Source organism: Mauremys mutica, chromosome 2, assembly GCF_020497125.1.
Source record: "Mauremys mutica isolate MM-2020 ecotype Southern chromosome 2, ASM2049712v1, whole genome shotgun sequence".
Taxonomy (NCBI): domain Eukaryota; kingdom Metazoa; phylum Chordata; order Testudines; family Geoemydidae; genus Mauremys; species Mauremys mutica.
In genome coordinates this window covers 293,008,848-293,033,744 of record NC_059073.1, presented here as the reverse complement: position 1 = coordinate 293,033,744, position 24,897 = coordinate 293,008,848, and the positions used below count along the sequence as shown (strand labels likewise).

Here is a 24,897-nt window from a genome sequence, read left to right as displayed (position 1 = left end):
TCTGTATCTTGAAAGGGTGCCCCCTGGCTGCACATCCAGTCTTCAGTGGCTTTTTGTCTAGTGTGTCATGGTGGAGCAGGAATAGGAACAGATTTCCAAGAGATCAACTGATGATAAACACCTGAAAAGGTATGGGGAAGTCTAACAGTGCTGCATGGCTTTTATTTTTAAATGCAGCTATGAAAGCAAATCCTTTCTTGAGAGTATGTGAAAAACAGGTTCCCTTGGCCTTGCACAAATGACGTTTGTATCAATTGCCTTCAAATAAACTACAAATCATTTTCATGCTGTGGATGTTTTCATTTATTTAGTGTATAGTCTCACTGTAATGAAACTGACAGGATGGATGGAGATCAATCTCTAACTTGTTCACAGCTTTTTCTCAATTGTTCTCTATCATGGGTCTTAGCTGGCAAACGACTGTAAAGCAAAACTACTGGGGAAAGAAAATACCATAGATTCATTGTTCAGAGGGGGCAGAGTTCTCAACTATCAGATGGTAGGAAGGGTGTTGAGCCATTTTTGGGGAGCCTTTCTGGAAAATGATGGGTCAGAAAGCTGCCCTTCCAGAACATGTAGTACTTTTTAATACCAACATTTAGAAGGGGGGCTTGAAAATGTGTTAAAGTTGAACACGTTACCACCGTGTTACCTTATTTGACATGCATCCTCCTTTTTACTTTTCCCACTTCGAATCTCTGCCCTTTGCAGCTGGTATGTTTACATCCCAGGACTAATGGAACTAAACATTTAGCCCACTTTTTTTTAATGAACCAGTTTGATAAATAGCTTACTCATTGTGCTGCCATTGTAAATCGTCTATAAGGTCAGTATTTCTAAGTTATTTCTGGATAGCTGGACATCATTGCTCTTCTGAGTTTCCAATGGTATCCTTGCAGGTATTCTCTCTTCTCCTGAGCTGGGACATTCAGGAGGAAATAGAAATATAGGAAAGCAATGATCAAGACAGGGACTGTATGTATGTACAATGGTTCTGTAATAAAAGTATTAAATAAAATAGTCAAATAGAAGGGCTGCCGTGCTGACATTTTGGAGGGTAAACTTGGATGAGTAAACAGTAACCATGCTCCAATACGTCTGTTAGTCTATAAGATGCCACGGGACTCTTTGTTGCTTTTTACAGATCTAGACTAACATGGCTACCCCTCTGATACTGTTTAAAAGGCAGCCCGACCGCCTACCAGCTGCACCAAGCATAACTGGCCTTGCATTTAACAATGCAGTTGCATCCCATCCGGCATCTAGTGGGCAGGTCATTGAGATCTGATGGAGTCTCCATAGCTGCTATAATGGGCTGTAAGTGGCAGTAACTCACTTTGTTCCAGAAAAGCAGCAGTGTGAAATATAAAGGCAATGAGATGAGGGATGGCTAAGGAAGCCTCTGGGGAAACATTGTCACATTTAAACCCAATTCCCCTTTCACACATTTTGTCTCCTTCTTTTTGGGTGGTTTGAAAATGAGAAATATGAAATTCTGAGAAACCTAAAATCCATCCTGTCAAATTCATATTTTTTTCATTAAGTTGATTATAAGCAACAAGCACAGAAACATTAAGTTAAGAGTTCTCCCACAGAGACTGTCATCTTTTGTGTAATTGCTCTATATGTACTTTTCTCCCTGTCTTTGGCATTTTTATTTGTGTTATTTTGAGTGGATGGATGTTCTATGGATGAAGAAACATATTAGCAAACTAACTCTGGGACCATTTAAAGGGGCAAAATCTGTTTGGAAAGATGTTTCACAATAATGACTTCAAAGCACATCTGACTAAATGCTATGGTTATGAAAGCAAAATAAAACTTGAGGCTTATAGCAATCCATGGACCAAGTCTTGCTTTTTTCCTGCAAATGTATCATCCCCCTTTTGTTCTCTTAATATTGTGGTATCTGATTACCTGATCCTACACAGCCATTGTGAGCACAGAATCTGAGTTAAGAATACCTTCCTTTGTCAAATAGAGGAAGGTCCCTAGTTGCTCTGCCCTGTCTGAAATTAACTAGATGATAGCAATGAAGACAACCACTTTGTCACATTCTTGCCCTATTTATCAAAATAGGGACCTTTTAGTATTAGAATAGCATACTTGGATGGCTGGTGCAATCAGGAGAGTGGTTTTTTTAGGGACTCCTAGTCAAAAAGTGTGGACAGGAGGGAAAAGACTTTTCCTTTTTATCGTGACCTTGATAGAGGAAAATGCTCTTGTTCGTCGTTAGTGATTGCTAAAATCAAACCGTACACACACCTAGGTACACTGTCATTTGGCCATTTTGTGTGTACAGCTAGTTAGACTCAAGCTTCCTCTAGACCAGCGGTTCTCAAACTTTAGCAACCTGAGGACCTCCATTTTGATTGTAAAATTTTCACGGACTCCCAAAATGGCTTCTAATTTTCCCTGAGGGTGCTCAACCCCTGCTCAGCCCCAAGCCCCGTCCCTACTACACCCCTTCTCCCAAGGCCCTACCTCTGCTCCACTCCTGCCCTGCCTCTTTCTGCCCTCTCCCCCAAGCCTACCCCATTCCAGTTCCTCCTCCTCCCTCCCAGTGCCTCCTACACTCTGCTGATCAGCTGTTCCATGGCATACAGGAGGTACTGGGAGGGAGGAGTTCATCAGTGGGGCCAATGCCCCCGTTGACTCGTGGACCCTCTGAAGGACCCCAGTTTGATTCTAATGGTCTAGACCAGTGGTTCTCAGATGGTTGAACCATATGTCATAGGAAAGGTCATTTCTGCTAAATTGCAAAAGATTCAGATTTAGCCTGTGACCTAATGTCATGAAGTGATACACTCTGTACAGGTTATACACACATGATTCCAAGTTACTAGATTTCAGTTAAGGTCTGTGTCACTGTGCAGGTAGGAATTCTCACTACTTAAGAGATGGATCCACAATGAGATTCTGAGCATGTCCCCTTCCTTAGCCTATAGTAACTATGTGACCTTTATTAGTAGATTATAAAGCCATAAGGGACCATTGCAATTGTCAAGTCTGATCTGTATAACGCAAACCATGGGACTTATCTGAATTAATTCCTGTTTGAACTAGAGTAGATCTTTGTTAGAAAAGCATCTAACCTTGATTTTATCAATTTCCAGAGATGGAGAATCCACCATCACCCTTGATAAACTGTTCCAAAGGTTAATTACTCTCACAGTTAAAATATTTCCACCTTATTTCTAATCTGAACTTGTCTAGATTCAATTTCCATCCACTGGATCTTGTTATATCTTTGCTAAATTGAAGAGCCCTTTATTATCAAATTTCTCTTTCCCCTGTAGGTACTCATAAGTTGAGATCAAGTCACCTCAAACATTTTTATAAGATAAACAGACATGAGCTCCTTGATCCTAAAACTAGAAGGTATATGTTCTAATCCTTTACTCATACTTATGGCTCTTCTCTGAACTGTCTCCAATTTATCTACATCCTTCTTGAACTGTGCACACCAGAACTAGACATAGTATTCCAGAAGCAGTCACACTTTTGCCAAAAACAGGTAATAGAAACTTCCTACTCCTACTCAATGTTTCTCTGAAATGCCAAGGATCACATTAGCCCTTTTGGCCACAAGGTTGCACTAGGACCTCATGTTTACCCCAAGTCCTTTTCAGAGTCACTGCTTCCCAGGGTAGACTTCCTGGGCTGTAAGTTTGGACTACATTCTTTGTTCCCAGATGTATATGTTTATATCTGGCCATACTAAAATGCATGTTGTTTGCTCCCCCATCTTACCAAGTGATCCAGATCAGTCTGTATTAATGACCAGTCCTCTTCATTATCACTCTCTCAATCTTTGTGTCATCTGCAAATTTTCAGTAATGATTGTTTTCTTCCAGGTCATTGATAAAAATATTAAATAGCATAGAGCCAAGACCTGATTCCTGCAGGATCCTATTAGAAAAACACCTGCTCCATGATTCCCTATTTACAATTACATTTTGAGACCTATCGGTCAATTGCATCCATTTAATGTATGCCATGTTAATTCTGTATTGTTCTAGTTTCTCAGTCAAAATGTTCTGTAGTACCAAGTCAAATGACTTACAACAGTATAAATATATCAGCCTTTGGCTACACTTACACTTCAAAGCGCTGCCGCGGCAGCGCTGCCACGGCAGCGCTTTGAAGCGCTAAGTGTAGTCAAAGCACCAGCGCTGGGAGAAAACTCTCCCAGCGCTGTCCGTACTCCACATCCCTGTGGGGAATAACGGACAGCGCTGGGAGCGCGGCTCCCAGCGCTGGGGCTCTGACTACACTGGCGCTTTGTAGCGCCGCAATTTGCAGCGCTGCAGAGGGTGTGTTTTCACACCCTGCTGCAGCGCTGCAAATTTGTAAGTGTAGCCAAGCCCTTACATTAACACTATTACCTTTTCACCCAAACTTGTAATCTCATCAAAAAGATACTTAGTTTGGATCTACTTTCTATAAACCCATGTTGATTTGTATTAATTATATTACCCTTTTATTTTTTTTAGTTTTTAGATGGATTATTGGCCCTAAGTTATTTAACATTTTTATGAATGGCCTGGAAGAAAACAAAATCATTACTGATAAAAGCTAATTAGGTTTACCCTATTCCCCAGTCTCTGTATCATCTCCAAAATTTTAAGATAACCCCATTCATAAAGTTCTATTTGACATGGTGGCATGTGGTAGCAATGACCCAGGAGGTTCAGTCTAGTCCTTTGTTCCTATATATCAGCCATTCATTATTTTACTTTCTTCCAGTCTCTGGAACTTCCCTCATGTTCCAAGACTTTTTTCAAAATCAGTATTATGGTCCAGCTCTTTAAAAACTCTCAAATGCAAGTTGAGTGGATCTTGCTGACTTTAAAAATGTCTAATTTTAGCACCTGCTGTTTAACATCCTCATGAGTTATGAACTAGAAAGTGTTTCATCATGTGATATTATGTAATCAGGATTTTCCCAAATATGGAACATATATTTAACACCTCTGCCTTTTCTGCATTAACAATTCCACCATTCCCATCTAGTAATAATCAAATACCATTAAGATTTTTTTTTATTCCTAAAATACCCATCCTCCTTATTGACCCTAACTCGCTGGCTATAGAATTCTCCTTTTGCTTCCCTTATCAATTTTCTACATTTCTTAAATTCTGATTTATATACACCTCTACCCCGATATAACGCGACCCAATATAACACGAATTCGGAAATAACGCAGTAAAGCAGTGCTCTGGGGAGGGGGGGCTGCAGGCTCCAGAGGATCAAAGCAAGTTCGATATAACGCGGTTTCACCTATAACGTGGTAAGATTGTTTGGCTCCCGAGGACAGCATTATATCGCGGTAGAAGGGTGTAGGTGGGTGTGTGTGTATATTAATAGCTGCTTTCACTTCACCATGGCTGATTCCTAATAATTATTGTTCAAGAACCAGTTGCAGGTCTAATCACATCAGGCTGCTACTGGCAAAAAATCAGCATGGAATTCAGTCCCTCCATGCCAGAAGGAGAGGCTGATAGCAGGGAGCCTGCTGACTGGGTTGCAGGAGATTGAATCCTATTCTCCCCTTCATAATTCGTATAATGGAAAATAATGTGCAGGTGGTAAAGAACCACCTTCTTCGAGTGCTTGCTCATGTCTATTCCAGTTAGGCGTGCGTGCACATAGTTCAGTCGGAAAGTTTTTCCCCTAGCAGCACCTGTCGGGTCAGCTGTGGAGCCCGCTGGAGTGGCACCTTGTCTCCATGGTGCTCAATATGTGACCCTGCCGACTCAGCACCTCCTCAGTTCCTTCTTACCGCCTGTGACAGTCGTTGGAACTGAGGTGGCTTGACTTCGCAAGTGCTCCCCTAGTTCTTCTAGAGCTCAGTGTATATAGTTTTCATAGTTTTAATAATTTATAGCTTATAGTTACTTAAATCTTAGTGTATAGGCATGGGGGTTCCCCACCCCAATTTTTCTGTTCCCTCTTGGGACTAGAGCATGCCTCGATCCCAAGGATTTAAACTCTTCAAGTCTTGCCAAAAGCCCATGCCAACGGGCAACCTCCATGACTCTTGCCTCAAGTGTCTAGGGGAAGAGCAGCAGATGGACCGGTGCAAGATTTGCAGCGGGTTCCGTCCCAGAACTAAAAAAGAGCAGGACTTTTGTTTAAAATAGCTCCTCGTGGAGGCGGCTCTGAGACCTCAGCCCGCCTCGACATGGCAGGATTTGGTGCCAAGTTCTTCTGTGTGGAGCACTCTGGCCTCTGTAAGAGAAGCGGTGCCGAGAAAGGACTATCCGCACAGAGACACTCAGCACCATTACTCCCCGGCACCGGTCTCGCTCCCCAGTGCTACAGCAGCGGCATCAGAAGGAAACTGGACAGGGACCAACGCCCTACACTAAGGTCTGCTGCCCTGGAAGTTGGCGCTGGGGTGCGTCCTACAGAGAAGCACCCAGCGCCGAAAGTTCAGGAGCCGGCACTGTCTACTTTGGCCCCGCAAGGTGGGGCCGTTGAGTCCAGTGTTCTTAAGGCTCTCCGAGCCAGGTGGTGGGGGATGTGGGACTGCCATCCACCCTGGACACCTTCGAGGCCACGAGGGACTTAATTGCCATGATGGCACCATGGTCCCTGACCGCTTGAGAAAAGCTTCCAGTGCCATAGTGTGTGGCACCGTCTTGAGGCAAGCCTGCATAGTTGATGCGCCCAACCATATCTCCATGGCACTTGGCACCGGCAAGAAGACTCCCCGTGGGGAGTCCCGCCGCCGCTCTAGCTCGCGGTGCAAGTCGGACTCGCAGCGCCATTCCCAATCTCAGCACCGCTCCCCACTGAGGCACCGGTACCCAACATGGCAGAGATTCCGCTCACAGCACCACTTGATGTCTCAACGCCAGTCCATTTCACAGCACCACTCCAGATCGCGGCACTGCTCTCCAGCACAGCTCCACTCGGCACCACCCTGGCCTTCGTGGTCCCGGTCTTAGTCTTTGGACTCTGAAGAGGAGTCCTGGTACTCCAAATGGAGCCGGCACAGGTCAGGCCAGAGGCAGCCAGATGTGGGTGCAGGGCCATGGCCTGTGCAATGGCCATTCTGGACCCCTTGGGCATACCACCAGGCCCAGGGCGCCCCATCCAAGGGCTCCCAAAAGCCAACTGTCCAAGCCACAGGTGCCAGCGGCATCGGCCAGTCACCCCACCCCTAAGGGTGCCAGAGCCAACCACCACTACCACAGTGGATGTGGGGCAATGGGACTCAGCGGTTCAGGAGGGCCATCAGGACCCTTTACCCCCCACTGGTGTCCTCGTTGTTCTCCCCAGTAGCAGAGACTTCCATCTCAGAGCAGCCCCCCATAGACAACCACGCCCACCAGGACCTGCTGCACAGAGTGGCGTGCAACATGGGTCTGCAAGCCGAGGAGATGGTAGAGCTGGATGACCCCATAGTGGACATCTTGGCCCTGGAAGGTCCATCAGGGGTGGCTCTACCCCTCATTATGCAGAAAGCAACACCAGGCACTATTCATGGCATTCATCGACCTAACCAAGGTGTCTGACTCTATCCATCGTGATGCCCTATGGAGGGTGCTGTGTAGGTTTGGCTGTCCACAGAAATTCATTTCCATCATCAGACTACTCCATGATGGGATGACTGCCACCATTTTGTCCAATGGTTCAGAGACCAAACCATTCACCATCTGCACTGTTGTCAAGCAGGGCTGTGTCACTGGTCCAAAATTCTTCTCTATTTACCTGGCTGTGATCCTGATTCTCATTCACGAACGCCTTCCTGATGGAATCGGGACTGAGTATCATATGGATGGCCAACTCCTCTATCTTTGACATCTCCAAACAAAATCTAAGATCATGAGAATTGGCATCACTGACCTTCAGTATGAAGATGACTGTCATTCTTGCACACAGAGGCCGACCTGCAAAGCATCCTAAATCTTTTTGCAGATGCCTATCACAGCCTGGGTGTCTCGCTCAACATTGGAAAAACCAAGGTACTCTATCAGCCCTCACTTGCACAAACCACTCTTCGTACTCCACAAATCACCATCAGTGGAGAACCCCTGGAAAATGTGGACCATTTTCCGTACCTTGGCAGCCACCTCTCCCAAACAGCCAACAGTGACACAGAAATTGAATACGGGATCTGTTGTGCCAACATATCTTTTGGAAGACTACTCAAACGAGTATTCAATGATAGGGATCTACAAACGGGTACTAAGATCTTGGTTTACAAGGCAGTTGTCATCCCCACCCTTCTCTATGGGTGTGAGACATGGGTAACCTACAGACAGCATCTCAAGGGACTGGAGTGGTCCAGCAGCGCTGCCTCAGGAGGATTCTCAGGACCAGCTGGGAAGACCAATGCACTAACATCAGCATTCTCTCTGCAGCCAACATCAGCAGTGTAGAAGCGCAGGTCATGAAATACCAACTCCACTGGGCTGGCCACTACCTACATATGCCTGACACTAGTCCCCCAAAGCAAGTTCTCTTCTCTGAGTTAAGTCAGGGAAAAATGGATCATGGAGGGCAGCGGAAGCGTTTCAAAGACATACTGAAAGTATATCTTAAGAAGGGATGCATCAACCCCACAAAGTGGGAGGACTTAGCACAGAACAGAATACAGTGGCACAACACCATACACCAAGCCACACCTCACTTTGAGGAGAACAGACGTGCTCATGAGACAGAGAAGCGACAAAGGAGGGGAAAAAGGGCACAACACTCCAGCCAACAACTATGTCTCCTCCAAGATTACATCTGTCACTTCTGTGGGAAAATCTGCAGGGCAAGAATTGGGCTCCTCAGCCACTTAAAATCTCACCAATGAACCCCCTTGGCAAACATCATCCTCACATCAAGGGATAGCCAAAGAAGAAGACCCCTCTGTAAAGCCATCCAGGCCAACACAAGGACCCTATGGCAGACCCCCGGCCTCCATCCCTCCCACAGCAAAGGGTGTGGAGAGGAAATACTTTGTCCCATCTAAGGGGTATGCATACCTCTACACCCACCCACAGCCCTGCTCGTTGGTGGTGGCTATGGTTACCCATGTCTCACACCCATAGAGAAGGGTGGGGATGACAACTGCCTTGTAAACCAAGATCTTAGTACCCGTTTGTAGATCCCTATCATTGAATAGTCGTTTGAGTAGTCTTCCAAAAGATATGTTGGCACAACAGATCCCGTATTCAATTTCTGTGTCACTGTTGGCTGTTTGGGAGAGGTGGCTGCCAAGGTACGGAAAATGGTCCACATTTTCCAGGGGTTCTCCACTGATGGTGATTTGTGGAGTACGAAGAGTGGTTTGTGCAAGTGAGGGCTGATAGAGTACCTTGGTTTTTCCAATGTGGCTGGACGTTTTTGGACGCAAGGTCTACTCAACCAGGGGGTTGAAACTCAGGATTGCCAACCAGCAGGTAATTCTGAGCAGGTACAGCTTCAATTCTTGGAACTCCATACTAAAATTCAGGGAGTTGGTACCCGCAGAGTCCAGGGAGGAGTTTGGAGCTATTGTTGAGGAGGGCAAGGCAGTGGTACGGACCTCATTACAGGCCCCGCTGGATGCTGCGGACTCGGCGGCGTACACCTTATCCTCTGGCATGGCCATGAGGTGCAGCTCATGGCTCCAGGCCTTGGGGCTGCCACCCAAGATGCAACGGACCTTCCAGGACCTGCCATTTGACGGGGCGGGCCCGTTTGCGGAGCAAACTGACTCCAAGCTGCATAGCTTTAAAGACTCTAGGGCTACACTGAAGTCGCTAGGGGTGCATACCCTGGCCACTCAGCGGAAACACTTTAAACCTCAGCCCTTACAGCACCCCTACCAGCCACGCCCTAGACAGGACTACTCTATGAAGTGTGGTAGGAACGGCAGGCGCAACCCGTCCCAGCCCTCATCTAACCGGGGCCAGGCGTGCACTTCCTCCAGCTCTAAGCAGGCCTTTCGAAGGTGTGCCCGGGGACGACGTACCAGCCACTGGACCGGATCCTCGCCCCTGCTTCCTGAATTGTTTATCCCACTTCTACCATGCTTGGTCCCAAATAACAACGGACCACTGGGTTCTTTGCACAGAAGAAGTGGGATATTCTCTCCAATTCTGCTCCTCCCCCCACTTCCCCGTCCCTCTTCAGAGACCCTTCTCACAAGCATCTCCTTGCACAGGAGGTGCAGACGCTCTTCACTGCAGGAGCAGTGGAGGAGGTTCCTCAGGAGCTAAGAGGCAAGAGATTCTACTCCCATTTACTAATCCCCAAAGCCAAGGGGGGGTTTCAGACCCATTCTAGACATGCAAGACCTCAACAGATTAATGAGAAATTTGAAGTTCTGCATGGTGTCCTGGTACACTGCCCTCGACCTCAAGGATGCATACTTCCACATATCCGTACGTCCTGCTCACGGATGGTTCCTCAGGTTTGTGGTCAACCACAACCATTATCAATTCATGGTTCTTCCCTTCGGCCTGTCAACAGCCCCCCCTCAAGTGTTCACCAAGTGCATGTTGATTGTAGCAGCCTTCCTCTGTTGAAGACAGGTGCAGGTATACCCGTACCTCGACGACTGGCTGCTTCGGGGGCGCTCCAGGGATCAGGTAGATGTGCAGATCCACTTTGTGAGATCCACCTTCAACAGGCTGGGCCTTCTCCTTAACGAAAGCAAGTTGTTAAACTCAAAGGATAGTTTATCAGGGCAGTGCTGGACCCGGGTCGGGCCAGGGCATTCCTGCCAGAGGCCTACTTCCAAGCAATGTCAGAGATCATACAAAGCCTCAGACGGTACTCAACCACCACAGCACGGGGCTGCCTGAAGCTTCTCGGTCATATGGCATCTTGCACATACATGGTTCAGCATGCCAGGATGCGTCTCAGACCTCTCCAAGCTTGGCTCGCGTAAGCTTATCGCCCAGGGCGTGACAGTCTGGACTTAGTAGTCAGCCTTCCAGTACAGGTCTTCCAGTCTCTCAGCTGGTGGCTCAACCTGCAAGATGTGTGCAAGGGAGTCCCTTTCCACAGGCCCCAGCCCTCCCTGTCCCTGGTAACAGACGTGTCAGCACTGGGGTGGGGCATGCACCTGGGAGACCTTCAGATGCAGGGTCTCTGGTCCCAGGACAAGCTCTTGCTCTACATCAACATCAAGAAGTTGAGGGCTGTATGGCTAGAGTGCCAAACCTTCCAGGCTCAGGGTCAGTGCGTGGGAGTCATGATGGACAACACAACTGCAACGTTTTATATAAACAAGCAGGGTGGGGCCCATTCCTCTCCCCTATGTCGGGAAGCCCTCCAGCTGTGGGAGCTCTGCATAGCCCATGCCATTCACCTGGAGGCGACGTACCTCTCAGGTTCACAGAACAAGCTGGCGGACTACCTCAGCAGATCCTTCCACAACCACAAGTGGTCCATCCGGACGGATGTCATTCATGCCACTTTCCAGAGGTGGGGAACTCCCATATTGACCTCTTCACCACTCAGGGCAACAAGAAGTGCCCGCGGTTCTGCTCCTTTCAAAACCACAGCCCAGGGGGCTCCCTTACAGATGCATTTCTCCTCCCCTGGTCGGATCATCTGCTGTATGCATTTCCACTTGTGCACAAGGTCCTGCTCAAAATCCAGAGGGACAAGGTGACAGTCATAATGGTGGCACCGTCATGGCCCCACCAGCATTGGTACATCACACTCCTGGAACTTTCTGTGGATGCCCCGATCACATTGCTGCTACTTCCGGACCTGATCACCCAGGACCACGGTCGCCTTCCTCACCCAGACCTCCAGTCTCTTCACCTCATGGCGCGGAAGCTTCATGGTTAAACCCCACGGAGCTCATATGCTTGGAGTCGGTTAGGGAAGTCCTGCTTGGTAGTAGGAAGCCCTCCACTAGGACCACCTATCTGGCCAAATGGAAAAGGTTTGCAATCTGGTGCTCCCAGGACCGTAATCCACCATTGCAGGCCCCCATTCCTCTCGTCCTGGAGTACCTGTTACACCTTAAGCAGCAAGGTCTGGTAGCTTCTTCCAGCAAGGTACAGTTGGCAGCTATCTCTGCATTCCACCTGGGAGTGACCAGGTGCTCCGTTTTCTCCAACCCCATGGTTGGCTGCTTCCCCAGAGGTCTAGAGCGGCTGTAGCCACAGGTTTGGCAGCCGACCCCTGCGTGGGACCTCAACCTGGTTCTTTCCAAATTGATGGGGCTCCCATTTAAACTGCTGGCAACTTGTTTGCTTCTGTTACTATCATGGAAGGTTGCCTTTCTAGTTACCATTAATTCGGCAAGGAGTGAGGGTCTTCGGAACTTAAGGCCCTCACCTCCGACCTTCCCTACACAGTTTTCTTTAAGGACAAGGTGCAGATTAGACCTCACCCAGCTTTCCTTCCAAAGGTTGTGTCCCAATTTTACTCCAACCAGGACATTTTCCTGCCTATTTTTTACCCTAAACCTCATGTGAACAGCTGGGAACAAAGACTCCACTCATTGGACGTTCAACAGGCGCTCTCCTTTTACACTGAGCGCACGAAGCTGTTCCGAAAGTCAAACCACCTGTTTGTGGCAGTGGCAGACCGTATGGAAGGTCTTCCGGTCTCATCGCAGAGGATCTCATCGTGGATCACCTCCTTCATCCGCACCTGCTAAGAATTGGTCAACATTTCAGCCCTGGCACCCACTACGCATTCCACAAGGGCGCAGGCCTCCTTGATAGTGTTCCTGGCCCAGGTGCCAATTCAAGAGATCTGCAGGGCGGCAACGTCGCTGCTCACTAAGCCATTACCCAGCACTCTAGAGATGATGCAGTTTTCTGCAAAGCAGAGCTCCAGTCTGTGATTCCATAACTCTGACCCCACTTCTGAGGTAAATCTTGGGAGTCACCTAACTGGAATCAACATGAGCAAGCACTCGAAGGAAAAAATGGTTACTCACCTTCTTGTAACTGTTGCCCTTAGAGATGTGTTGCTCATGTCCATTCCAGACCCACCTACCTTCCCCTCTGTCAGAGTAGCTGGCAAGAAGGAACTGAGGAGACGCCAGGTCAGCAGGGTCATATATTGAGCGCCACGGTGGTGCCACTCCAGGGGGCTTCACAGCCAACCCGATGGGTGCTGTTAGAGGAAAAACTTTCCGATGAGACTGCACACAGTGCGTGTGCACCTAACTGCAATCGACATGAGCAACACATCTCAAAGAACAACACTTACGAGAAGGTGAGTAACTTTTTTTTCTCCAGACTGCCCTTAATGGGAATAGCTGGATGATGATTGTGGTTTGAAGATGAAACATGGTCATCTAAAGACAATCGCTACTCAGACCATGTCTGTACTTACCCTGTGAAAAGAGACCTTGTACTGCAGCTAAACTCATTAGTGCCCAATCCATCAAGCCCCGCATGCAATTTAGCATCAACTTGACGGGATGATGAGTTGAGACTCAATTTTTCTTTTTAAACCTTATAGCTGTGACAGTTAACATGTTGTCCAATGCAGTGCACTAAGGAAATGGAGAGTAAACCAGCTTTTCACAGCTTTTCCTCCCCACTCAGCATGCAGACTCCCTCTTTTCTTCTAATCTCCCCTAAGTTAAGGCCCTTTCCACAAAAATCACCCAGCCTCCCCACATTTTATTCCCTATGCTAGTTCCAGGACAGTTTTCTCCTAAGTAACCCGCAGAATTCACTTACATCTCCTCCATAAATCCCTGCTGTTACTAGTAATATGAGGTCACCTCAGGAGCTACGGGGCAGAGATCAGTGAGGGTTTCTGGAAGCAGGGTGGGTTTGGGGGTTGTTCCTGGCAAGGATCCCTACTTGGTCCCTCTTTCCACCACTTCAGGAAACCCGCATCTCCCTCTGTAAATCTGCCATTTGCTAAGCAGTACAGACCAGTGGTCTAACTTTCAGAAGGGCAGAGCACCCACAAATCCAATCTGTCAATGGAAGATGCAGGTGCTCAATACTTCTGAAAATCAGGACCCTAGTAATGACCTAATTCTATGGGCTAAATTATAAGATCACCTTGATCTAAACAAACCATATTTCTATGGCTACTACAACTGTAGAGTAAGAATCTGAAAGCAGTTGCAAGAATAAAATGGGACAAAACTAGCCTGTGGGACTCTAGCTCTAGAATTACATGTATTTAGGATAGCAATGTAATTGTGGACAGTGGGTTTTTTTAAATTGTTTTCCTTACTCATATGTGAACACTTGATGTGAATGTAGTTTGGCCTGTGTGTTTGTGCACTACATGCTCTAAGAATTTGCTAATTATAGAATATGATTAATACCATATTTTGCTTCCTGACTGGATGATAAACTTTGTTGTTGTTGTTTTTTTTAAAAAGGCAGGTATACCTGGTTGGACAGAGCGCCTAGACCGATGCATAAAATTTGACAGTTCACATAAGGATGTGGGTAGTTGCATGAACAGCCATTACTCAGACATTGGTGCGAATCCCAGTCTAGGGAAAAGGACACTAATATGGTAGCATCAACTGCTATCTTTAACATAAGTGAATGATTATGAATATTCTTGCACTATTCACTTAGCTCAGTTTAGGAGCATGGTTACAACAAAGTTATCTGAAAAATCTCTGCTTTAGTGACATCTAGTGGTCAGAAGTATCCATGCCTATCAGGCTTAAGCTTTGTCTACATGCAAATTTGCATCTATTTCATTAAACAGTTTAGTGTAGGTGGTGCAACTCCCTAACACTCTTATTTCTGTTGGAGTGGCTTATTTGGTTTAGTTTAAACCTGCTCCTAATTGATTTCTGCTAAACCAAAATAATCCTGATGTGAAAAACCAAAATAATCCTGATGTGAATTGAAATCAGAGGGATTGTCCCTGTTTAAATTCACAGCTTTAGTTAGGCTTGGACTATGCTACACAGTTAGGTCAACCTAAGGCAGTTTATGTCAACCTATGTCAGTGTCTACACTACAACCTTGCTTCTGCTGATGTAAGTGACCTACTATACCTCCAGGAGAGGTGCAGTGTTCATGTCAGTTGAGTTAGAAGCCAGATATTGGCTTTGGGCTGTCTTGTCAATTTCATGGCTCTGCTGGCGCTGTGAATTTGACAAGAAAGCTGGCTCTCCAGCTGGGCTGCTTCTAGGTCTCCGCTCTAAGCCGGGCTTCTGGCTTGGGTGGCCACCCATGATCCCCACCAAAAGCATGGTAGCCGACTGGATTTCAGGTGTGGATCTCCCTGCCGGAGGCAAGAAACCCCAGGCAGCTGCCCATTCCCCGACTGGAGCTGTGCAGAGCTGAGAGCCCTGGCATCCAGTTCCACACACAGCCCCTCTTCAGTTGGTGGAAGCACTCCTCGTGAAGATGCACACCACCGACAGGAGGAGGACAGTGTGGACATCAGCCACTGCAGTAATAACAGTCCAGACATGCCCTTAGACTGATATCTTGGTGTAGACAGCACCCAGCTCACTCTGGTGAGGTGGCCTGTCTGAAAGGCAGTGGCAATTAGCTTTAGGTTCAATTTCCATTGTGTTTGTCAATGTTAACCATACACACACACACACACACAGTTTACTGTCTACCAGCTATGTTATTCAGCAACCATCCAAATATCTACTTGCCATCCAAAGCAATGCAGCCAGTTTATTCTCACCTGTATGAAGAGGTTTCCAAATGAGCTACAGCCTGTCTTCACACTGAATAGGTCTTGAAGCATTTTATAAAGGTAGTGGCTGTCATTCTGACTTCTCTCACTGGGGATACTGAGACAGAGGAAACAGAAGTTAAGAACCAAATTTTCAAATGTCCCCTATTTTTGGATGCCCAACTGGATGATGAGGCCTGAATTTCTGAGGTGCTGAACACCTACAGCTTATAGTGAGTTGGAACAGTAGGTATATCTCCATATATATCTCAGAGCTGGAAGGAACCTTAAAAGGTCATTGAGTCCAGTCTCCTGCCTTCACTAGCAGGACCAAGTACTGTCCCTGACAGTTTTTTTTTTTTTTTTTTGGCCTCAGATCCCTAAATGGGTCCCTCAAGGATTGAACTCACAACCCCTACATTTAGCAGGCCAATGCTCAAACCACTGACCTATCCCTCCCCCTGTAGTTACACAACTCTTCTGAAAATTGGGCCTTGGGTGGGTCTAATGCAGGGCACCCAAAAGTAGTGAATTTTTTTTTTAAATAAAACACATGCTTTTGTCAAGGAGTCTTGCAGGTGTGAACAGAATATACGTCTCCTAGCTCAGAGTCCCCTTTTCTAACCACTAAGTTCTCTCTAGTACTCAGCCAAAGTAACAGAGCTGGATGGTAAGGATTGCTATGGGTGGCGGGGGGTGGGAAGGATTCTTCCCTCATCCATATCCAGACTGTGAAGCAAGTGTAGAAGCTGAGATACTTCATAAGCAGCATGCTATCCTAATGGCTGGAGTAACCTCTGACCTTACGTGAGTTTACGGTTCCCACCATCCATGGGAGTGGAGAGAAGAACCAAATGCACATAATGTAGTAGATGATCTTCTGCCTTCTCTACTACCATTACAAATGTTATGCAAGGGCAACCGCTGCAGACCTGGGGTAACCTACCCCTGCACAGCAAAACCACACAATTCCAGAATCCCCTTCACATCTGCAAATGAAAGGGCAGAATTGGCTCTTTTGACATATGTATTAGGACTGGGGAAAAAATAAAGTAACACCCCTTAATTTGTTTAGTTCTGATACTCTAATCCCATATTGCCAGTTCTTGTGATTTTTATTGCACTATTTGATTTCCTTAAAACCCCAGCTTCTGAAGTCAAATAATTACATGAGAATCTCAGATTTATTTTTTTTAAGTTTGTGGAGAAGACATGACCTGAGTGCACCCTAAAAGCTCAGAAACCAGAAGGGAATTTTTTTTTTAATCTTGTTTTTTCTTGGGACCTTACTTATGATTCTCAAATGCTTACAGTTAGCATTAATACAAATATCATGAAGGAAGCCCAAAGGGGATTACATAGATACGCCCCATCTGCCAATTGGGATTTCAATGTCCTAGTTAACCATCTCTTAGGACCAATCCAAATAGACCAGAAGAGATAAATTTGCCTATATTCTCTAGAGCGAAATTTAGTTCAGGCTGGGACTAGCTTTGTTGTCATGAGAAAAATTGCAGACAACTTGGAAAATGCCCTGTAGCAAAACCTGAGCAGCATTTTCAGTTTATCAAGATTACAAAGCTCTAAGATGTCACATCAAACATCTTCTCTCATTACCCACCAACTGAAACATGAAATACTTAGCACTTTCCTTTGTCAAGGCACTGTGTAACCCTACTTCAACCTATCTTAGAAAATGAACCTTAGCAGCAAAGAACTCTCTCATGGTCTGAAAAGGCCAAGAGTCTCATACTTTTAAGTCAACAGAACTATATCAAGCTCTCTGCTCAATGCTTGTTGTGGAGAAAATCACCCTCTGATGAAAGATCCTCAGTTAATTCTATTTTTCCTGGGAGCTTCTACATAAAGCTGTCCATAAATGTCACCATGGGTGGGGAGGCTTGCTCCCTGTCCCAACTCTTTGCCCCTGGCCCTGCCCCCCACTCCACCCCCACTCTTCCTAGGCCCCACCCCAGACTCCCCCCACCGCTCCCCACATCCCTCCTCACCTCTCCAGTTGTCAAGAGATCCCCTGCCCACTGCTCACCTCATCACTCCCCCACCCACTTGCTTCCTCAACCCCCCCACCACTGACCACCTCGCTTCCCTGCCAGACACCCCCTGCCTGCCTATTGCTCACCTCCTCACTCCTCCACCAGACCCTCACTCACCCCCGCCAGACTACCTGTCTGCCTACTGCTAGCCTCCTCATTCCTCCACCCAACTCCTCAGACCCCCGCCAGACCACCCCCACTTGCCCGCCTCCTGCATACCCTCTGCCCGCTGCAAGACTCCCACCCCAGCAGCCAGCCTGCCTCCTCACCCCCTGCCTGTCCGCCGCTTGCCTCCTCACCCCCCACCAGACCCCGCCACCTGCTACAACTCGCCCCTCACTCTTCTGCCAGACCCCACCACTCACTGTGAGATCCACCCACCAGACTCCCCCACCCACCGTGAGGCCCCCCGCCAGACCCCCCCTGCCCACCCACCATGAGATTCTCCCACCCACCCCCTCCAGGACTTCAAGAGGGGGTGGGATGGAGAGGAGGAAGACTCACCAGGCAGCAGCAGCAGCAGAGGGTGAGGGCCTTGGGGAAGGGGCGAAGCAGGGAGGGGAGGAGGCATGGCCACCTCAACCCAGTGGCAAGTCGGCAGCAGCTTAGCCTCCCCTGGCCTATTATACCCGCCACCCATGAATGTCACCTACTGAACTACAGCTGTGCTTAGGCAGCCACAGCAAGGAAATAGCATGTGCTGGGGACAATAGTTTCTTCCCCTCTGCTACTATTAGAACAGCAGGGTACAGTAGAACCTCAGATTTACAAACACCTTGGGAATGGAGATTTTTGTTTGTAACTCTGAAATGTTTGTAACTGAATAAAACTTTATGGTTGTTCTTCCTAAAGTTTACAACTGAACATTGACTTAATACAGCTTTGAAACTTTACTATGCTTTTAACCATCTTAATTTAAATGAAACCAGCACAGTTTCCTTACATTGTCAAATCTTTCCTTTTAAACTTTCCCTTTTTTTTTTCAGTAGTTCCCATTTAACACAGTACTGTACAGTAACTCCTCACGTAAAGTCGTCCCGGTTAACACTGTTTCGTTATTAGGTTGCTGATCTATTAGAGAACATACTCGTTTAAGGTCACGCAATGTTCGTTATAAGGTTGTTTGGCTCGCCTTGCTCCGCCTGCCCAGCATTCCAGCCAGGGAGTGGGGGCTTACCCCACTCCACCCGTCTGGCATTCCAGCTGGGGAACGAGCAAGCCCCTGCTCCCTGGCAGGAGCAGCGGGTGGGCAGAGCGAGGCAAGTCCCCGTGCCCAACCCCGCTACGCCCCTGCCTCAATCAAGCTTCACAAACATCAATGGTGAGTACAGTATTAAATTATTTAAAACTTATACTGTATATGTATATAATGTCTTTTGTCTAGTGAAAAAATTTCCTTGGAACCTAACCTCCCCCCCCCCCCCCATTTACATGGGGAAACTGGATTCGCTTAACATCGTTTCACTTAAAGTAGCATTTTTCAGGAACATAATTACAACATTAAACGAGGATTTACTGTACTGTATTTGCTTTTTTGGGTCTGTACTGCTGCCTGATTGCATACTTCCAGTTCCAAATGAGGTGTATTGTCGACCAGTCAGTTCGTAACTCTTGTGTTCATAACTCTGAGGTTCTACTGTACTTCATGCAAAGATTAAGAGACAAGGTGTTCGAATCAGAAGCTTCATTGACAACTGGGAGCCTGTCATAGGCTTTACTTCTAGAGCACCCCCTTTGGGGTGGGTAGAGGTGCTGTTTCTCCCCTCACCAGCTTCCTCTGGAGCAGGGCATGAAAAGAATTGTCTATTTCCAGCTACCACTATCAGGGAGACAATTCTCTCCTCCCCCAGGTTAACAGTAGTCCAAGTGAATAAGGTAAGGTGGAGTAGTCAGTCTTACAGCCCACAGTATAGGTTCATCCTACTCTCCTTGCCAAGCAACTGGTCAACAGCCCCTGAGCTAGGGCTGAGTTTTCTAGGCTTTTATGAGGCTAATGGGCCCAGGCTGAGCTTCCTGGACTCTACAGAAAATAAAGCAAGGAGAATCCCTCTGCTTGTCCAGAGGGCCATCAGCAACCGTATGGTGGGTTCAGAAAGCTCTCTGTCCCAGTTCTACTTCCCTCTGAGGTGCACCTCCCACTGAGCTTGGATCCCTGTTTGTTTTTTAAAAAATCCTTCTCCAGGTTCAGCAAGCCTCCCAGGTGCTCTGGGTTGCAGCTGACTGTGCCCAGAGGATCTCATTAACCCCTTCCTGATGGGGTGGGAACTTTTCCCACCACAGAACTGTTCTAGTTGTTTTATTGTTATACTGATTTCTAGAGCACTGATCCCTAGGACATCTAGACACACTAATTACAAAGTACACAAAACAAAATTACTCAGTACTAAATAAATCATACGGGTTTCATATTGTGTCCTGAAGTTCAGCATCTCTGAGCTCTGACTACTTCTGGGGGAATTCTGCACCACTGCGCAATGCAGAATTTTGCAAACATTAATGTTGTGCACATAGAATTTCCTTTCCCCTCCCTCACAGAAATGGGCTGCAGAGATGCTGGCTGCCACTAGGGACTGCTGGACCCAGCAGAGCCCAGCTTACAAATAGAAGACTAGGCCTAGGAGAGGGGAGGGGACTAGAGGGTTCCCAGCACATCCTGAAGGAAGGATGCGGCGGCACATAGGACATTGGGCTATTTCTCCCTCTGGATCCCAGAGCTCTGGGGGGCAGAAGTATGAGTGTCGGGGCCGTGGCTGGCATCTGGGGAGGGTAGGAAACGTAAGTGTTTGGGATGAGGGGGACTGCGGCTGGGCTCTGGAGGGGAGGTGGTGACGGTGTCTGGGATGGGGGAGGCCCATGGCTGGGCTCTGGGGCAGAGGGGGTATGAGTGTTTGGCCCCCTGGCTGGGCTCTGAAGGGGAGGGGCAGAGAAACAGGAACTGGGTTGTTGTAGGGATTTCTTCAACTCTACTCCTGGGAGAATTTTTGTGTGTGTATGTATTGTTACAGAAATAGTTGCTGACAGGTATTTTGAAATAAATTACCAAAATTATTGAAACTGGAATGATTATATAGTGTTATTTTGACAAAATGTGCAGAATTTTAAAATATTATGTGCCGAATTTTTAAATTTTTGATGCAGAATTCCCCCAGGAGTACCTGACAGACTGTTAAGGAGAACTGGTTCCACACACAAGGAGCCTGTCATTAAGAAAGACCTGCCCTCAGGAGGCAAACTCTGCCACAGGAATAGTGGGAGAGGCTAATGGAGTTTTTGATGTTTTTATGTTCCCATATACTGGGCCAGATCAGCCATCTGTGCAAATCAGAGCAGCATCTGTTGTTGCAGCTAGGAAGAGTAAGAGTGAAGATGAACTCTGGCCTTTTTTCCCCACTGATGGTGATTGCGGTTGGGATGCATAGAACTGCTGTACTGGTTCTGTATCATCAGTGGATTTCCCCTCTATGATAGGAAAATTAGCAGGTATCTGGTTAAACTGAAATTACAGCCCCATTGAGCCGTGCAAAGGGCCATATCACAAGGGAATTGGGCCCAGAGTGTTCAAACGGGGAGGATCCAGAAACTAGAGCTTCAGCAGCCTATAGATGAAACATCTTTCAGGGAATTGGATCCCAGATCATTCATGGCTTTATAGCATGATGGACACCTTGACTGACATCAGAAACAAATGGAGAATCAAGTACAGAATTGACCACCTACATTATGTTCATACTTGTTTGCACCACTCAGAGGTGAATGGACATCTTCTGCACTAGCCGGAGCTTGTTAGCAAGTTTTACTCTTAGGTGATGTAAATGTAACAGGATAGCTGGCCCCTTAAATTAAATCAGGCTTACCACTCCTGTCCTAGTGTGGTGTAATGAGGAGGGGGGTGCTATCCCTCAGAGTTAAAATAAGAAACACCCTAAAGGAAAGAGTCCACAAGCCACTGTCTAGTTTCCTCATGGAGATGCCCTGAAAGAGAGTTTAGAACTCTGAGCCCAGAGAGGGAGTTTCCAAGAACAGACAACAACTATGCTGAGTACTTCAGGGAGGGGATGGCCATGAAGGGAGTGATGAGAGTTTCCTAGTGGAGCTAGATCAGGCAGCCAGGGAGTCACCTACAAATTTCTCTTGACCAGAGACCGGTGGCTGGAGAGAGCTGAAGGCTCTCTGAGGTAGAGAGCTGAAGCTAGAGGGCCAGAGAAGGATGAAGGCTGATGTAGAAGAGAGCCCACTGATGTCTCCAAACCTGAAAATTAAGCAGAGAAACAGTCCAGCTAGAGGGGCTGGGGTGAGGTGCAGTGAGAGATGCCAGACCTATTCCAGAGAACTGGATTGTGGTGAGAGATGCCAGAGCTGTCTTGGTGTGCTGATGGACTGTTCGGATTTGAACAATTTAAAGTATGATTTGGACTGTACTGGAGAATTCTGGAGTATGCGAGTGGGACTTTTAAAATAAATTAACCCGTTTTGTTGATCCTTTTTGAACAACTGTAGCACTCACTGTTTTGGAACAGGTACTTGAAATTTGATAGGAGGGTTGCCTTTGGGGCATGGATGTTCCTTTTGCCATTGGGGTGAAAATCCACCCATACATGAACAAGTTAAGTTTTTGATAACTCACAGTTCGCACATTCTCAGTAGAAATATCTTTGATATTTAACAGCTAAAATCTCCAAAGATTCCATCCTCACGGAGCATGGGTGCTCCTGATGTGACTAGCTTCACATAAGCAATCCCTTCAGACTGATCAAGTATGTTCCCTCCAGACCAGGGCTACAGAGGTGAAACCAGTCTTTTCCTCAGTGGCTGTTCCCAGTGGTGATGGATCTGGGCATGAGAACTGAGAGCAGGAAGCCTGTCTGTTCTGTGCACTATGACCACATGATCCTTTCATGGCACCCAGGCAGCCATCTGATTTGAATGCAGAGGGAACAAAAGCCAGGACAGAGAAAGGACTAGATTGGGATAAGGAGACTGGTCAGACTGGACTGGAAGTGGAGAAAAGAGAGACTAGATAAGCAAAAAGACTGTGCCTAGCATTGGGGGGGGGGAGCCTAGGACTTGAAGCCAGTAGGTGAAATGGAGGGAGCTAAAACAGATTGGACAAGGAACTAGAGGGAAACTGGGACTGGCTGGGCAAGGAGCCAGGGAAGCAGTGTGTAAGGAGACTGAGACTGGATATCTATTTGTATTACTGTAGTGCTTAGGTGCCATAGTCATGGACCAAGACCCCATTGTGCTAGGTGCTGTACAAACACAGCACAAAAAGACAGTCCCTGCCTCAGAGAATTTACAATCTAAGCCAAGACAGGGATAGAGAAGCTGATGAAAGAATACAAGGAAACAAAAGGGGTCAGTAAGAAAGGTTGGGCTCATCTCCCCAGCAGCCTGAGGAGCCTAGAGAGGGAGACTAGGACTGAGATAGGACTCTAGATGGGGAGGGTTCAGAGGGCTGGTCTACACTAAAGCTGTAAATCTACCTAAGTTACACTACTTCAGTTACATAAGTTATGTAACTGAAGTCGATGTAATTTAGGTCAATTTACAGTGTCTACACTGCACTATGTCAACAGGAGACGCTCTGCTGACAACTTACCTTCTGCCTCTTGGGGAGGTGGAGTACAGAAGTCGAGGGGAGATTGCTCTGCCATTGACTTAGCTTGTCTTTACCAAACCCGCTAACTCCACATCACTGCATCGATCACAGCAGTGCTGATTTAGCTATAAGTAGAGACAAGCCCTGAGTTCTATAGAGAGTTCTTTCCCAGATATCTACCTGGTGGGTCTTGCCCACATGCTCAGGGCAAACTGATCACCATATTTGGGGTCAGAAAGGAAGGAAATTTTCCCTGGATCAGATTAGCAGAGACCTTGGTGTTTTTTGCCTTCCTCTGCAGCATGGTGCATAGGTCATATGCAGGTTTAAACTAGCATAACTGACAGATTCTCTGGAACTTGAAGTCTAAGTTTAAACCATGATTTAAGGATTTCAATAACTCAGCCAGAAGCTAGGGGTATATTACAGGAGTGGGTGGCTGAGATTCTGTGGCCTGCAATGTACAGGAGGGGTCAGACTAGATGATCACAATGGTCCCATCTTACCTTAACGCAGTGGTCCCCAAACTTTTTGGTCACGCCCCCCCTCCCCTTACCCGGTCCACAACCCCCCTGAGCTGTGGCCAGGAACGTGGCAGGTGCTGCAGCTGGGACCACAGCCAGGGGCTGAGGCCAGGAGCAGGGCCGGAGTGGAGCTGGGGGCTGAGCAGGTCTGGGTGACACTGCCTCCCTGCCCCCCCCCAACATTCCTCAGCACCCCCTAGGGGGGTATGCCCCATAGTTTGGGGACCACTGCCTTAAAGTCTATGAGCCTAGAAGCCAGAAGTGGGGGAGAGAGAGAGCGCAGATGAGCAGCCAGGAGTGGAGAACTGGGAGGGAATACAGGACTCAGAGCTGGAGCAGGGATGATTAGGCCTGGCTGGGCAAAGGGACTGGGTTTAGGGGAGGAAGCCAGGGACATGAATAGTGATGGGCAGATGAGTCTGTGACCACTGGGCCCCCTCCCCTCTAGGGCCAGAACTATGGCTCCTGAGTGTCAGCACCAGTAGGGTGCTCAGACAGCAAGTGTGAAAAATCGGGACAGGGAATGGGTGTGTGTGTGTGTGTGTGTCAGAGGCACCAATATAATTCAAAGCCCCAAATATCAGGACTGTCCCTATAAAATTGGGACATCGGGTCAACCTAGCACTCGGTTATGACTCGACCCCCAGGCAGGGCGTGTTCCCTCCGGGATAACAACCTTATACTGCTACCAGTCCCCTCAGCACAGCAGGCAGCCGCCTGCGGGCGGAGACGACGCCGTGACTGGCCGGCGCGGGCGACCTCTGAGGGCAGCGGGAGGGACACCGCGTCTGGCTCCCCCCGGGCTTGGCTAAGCAAGACAGCGCGCTCACCCAAAGCGCCAGGCGGACGTCGCGCGCACTCGCGAGGCGGGAAACGGACGGTTTCAGGCGGCCTGGACGACCCTCGTACAATCCCGCCGTTCCCGCCCATGGCGCGTGCGGAACGACACCGCAGCAGTTGGGAAGGGCGCAGGCACCGCCCGACAGCGCAAGGAAGCGAGAACGAGGCTGGGAATCTCAGCAACCGAAGCTCAAGCCCCCTCCCCATCACTGTCCAAATGGCACATGCGCAGAGCGCCCCATGAGCAGCTTGGATTAGTGGGCGCATGCGTACAGGCATAGTGCGACCCGTGCC

General features: G+C 47.7%; 1 long non-coding RNA gene across 1 annotated transcript; it reads right to left on the bottom strand.

The window, feature by feature from the left end:
* Positions 1–794: 794 nt before the first annotated feature.
* Positions 795–24,880, bottom strand: LOC123363116. Its single transcript, XR_006576709.1, has 3 exons — positions 24,594–24,880; positions 15,596–15,704; positions 795–919 (listed from the first exon to the last, which is right to left on the bottom strand). It is a non-coding gene; the product is annotated as an uncharacterized LOC123363116 (long non-coding RNA).
* Positions 24,881–24,897: the final 17 nt, after the last annotated feature.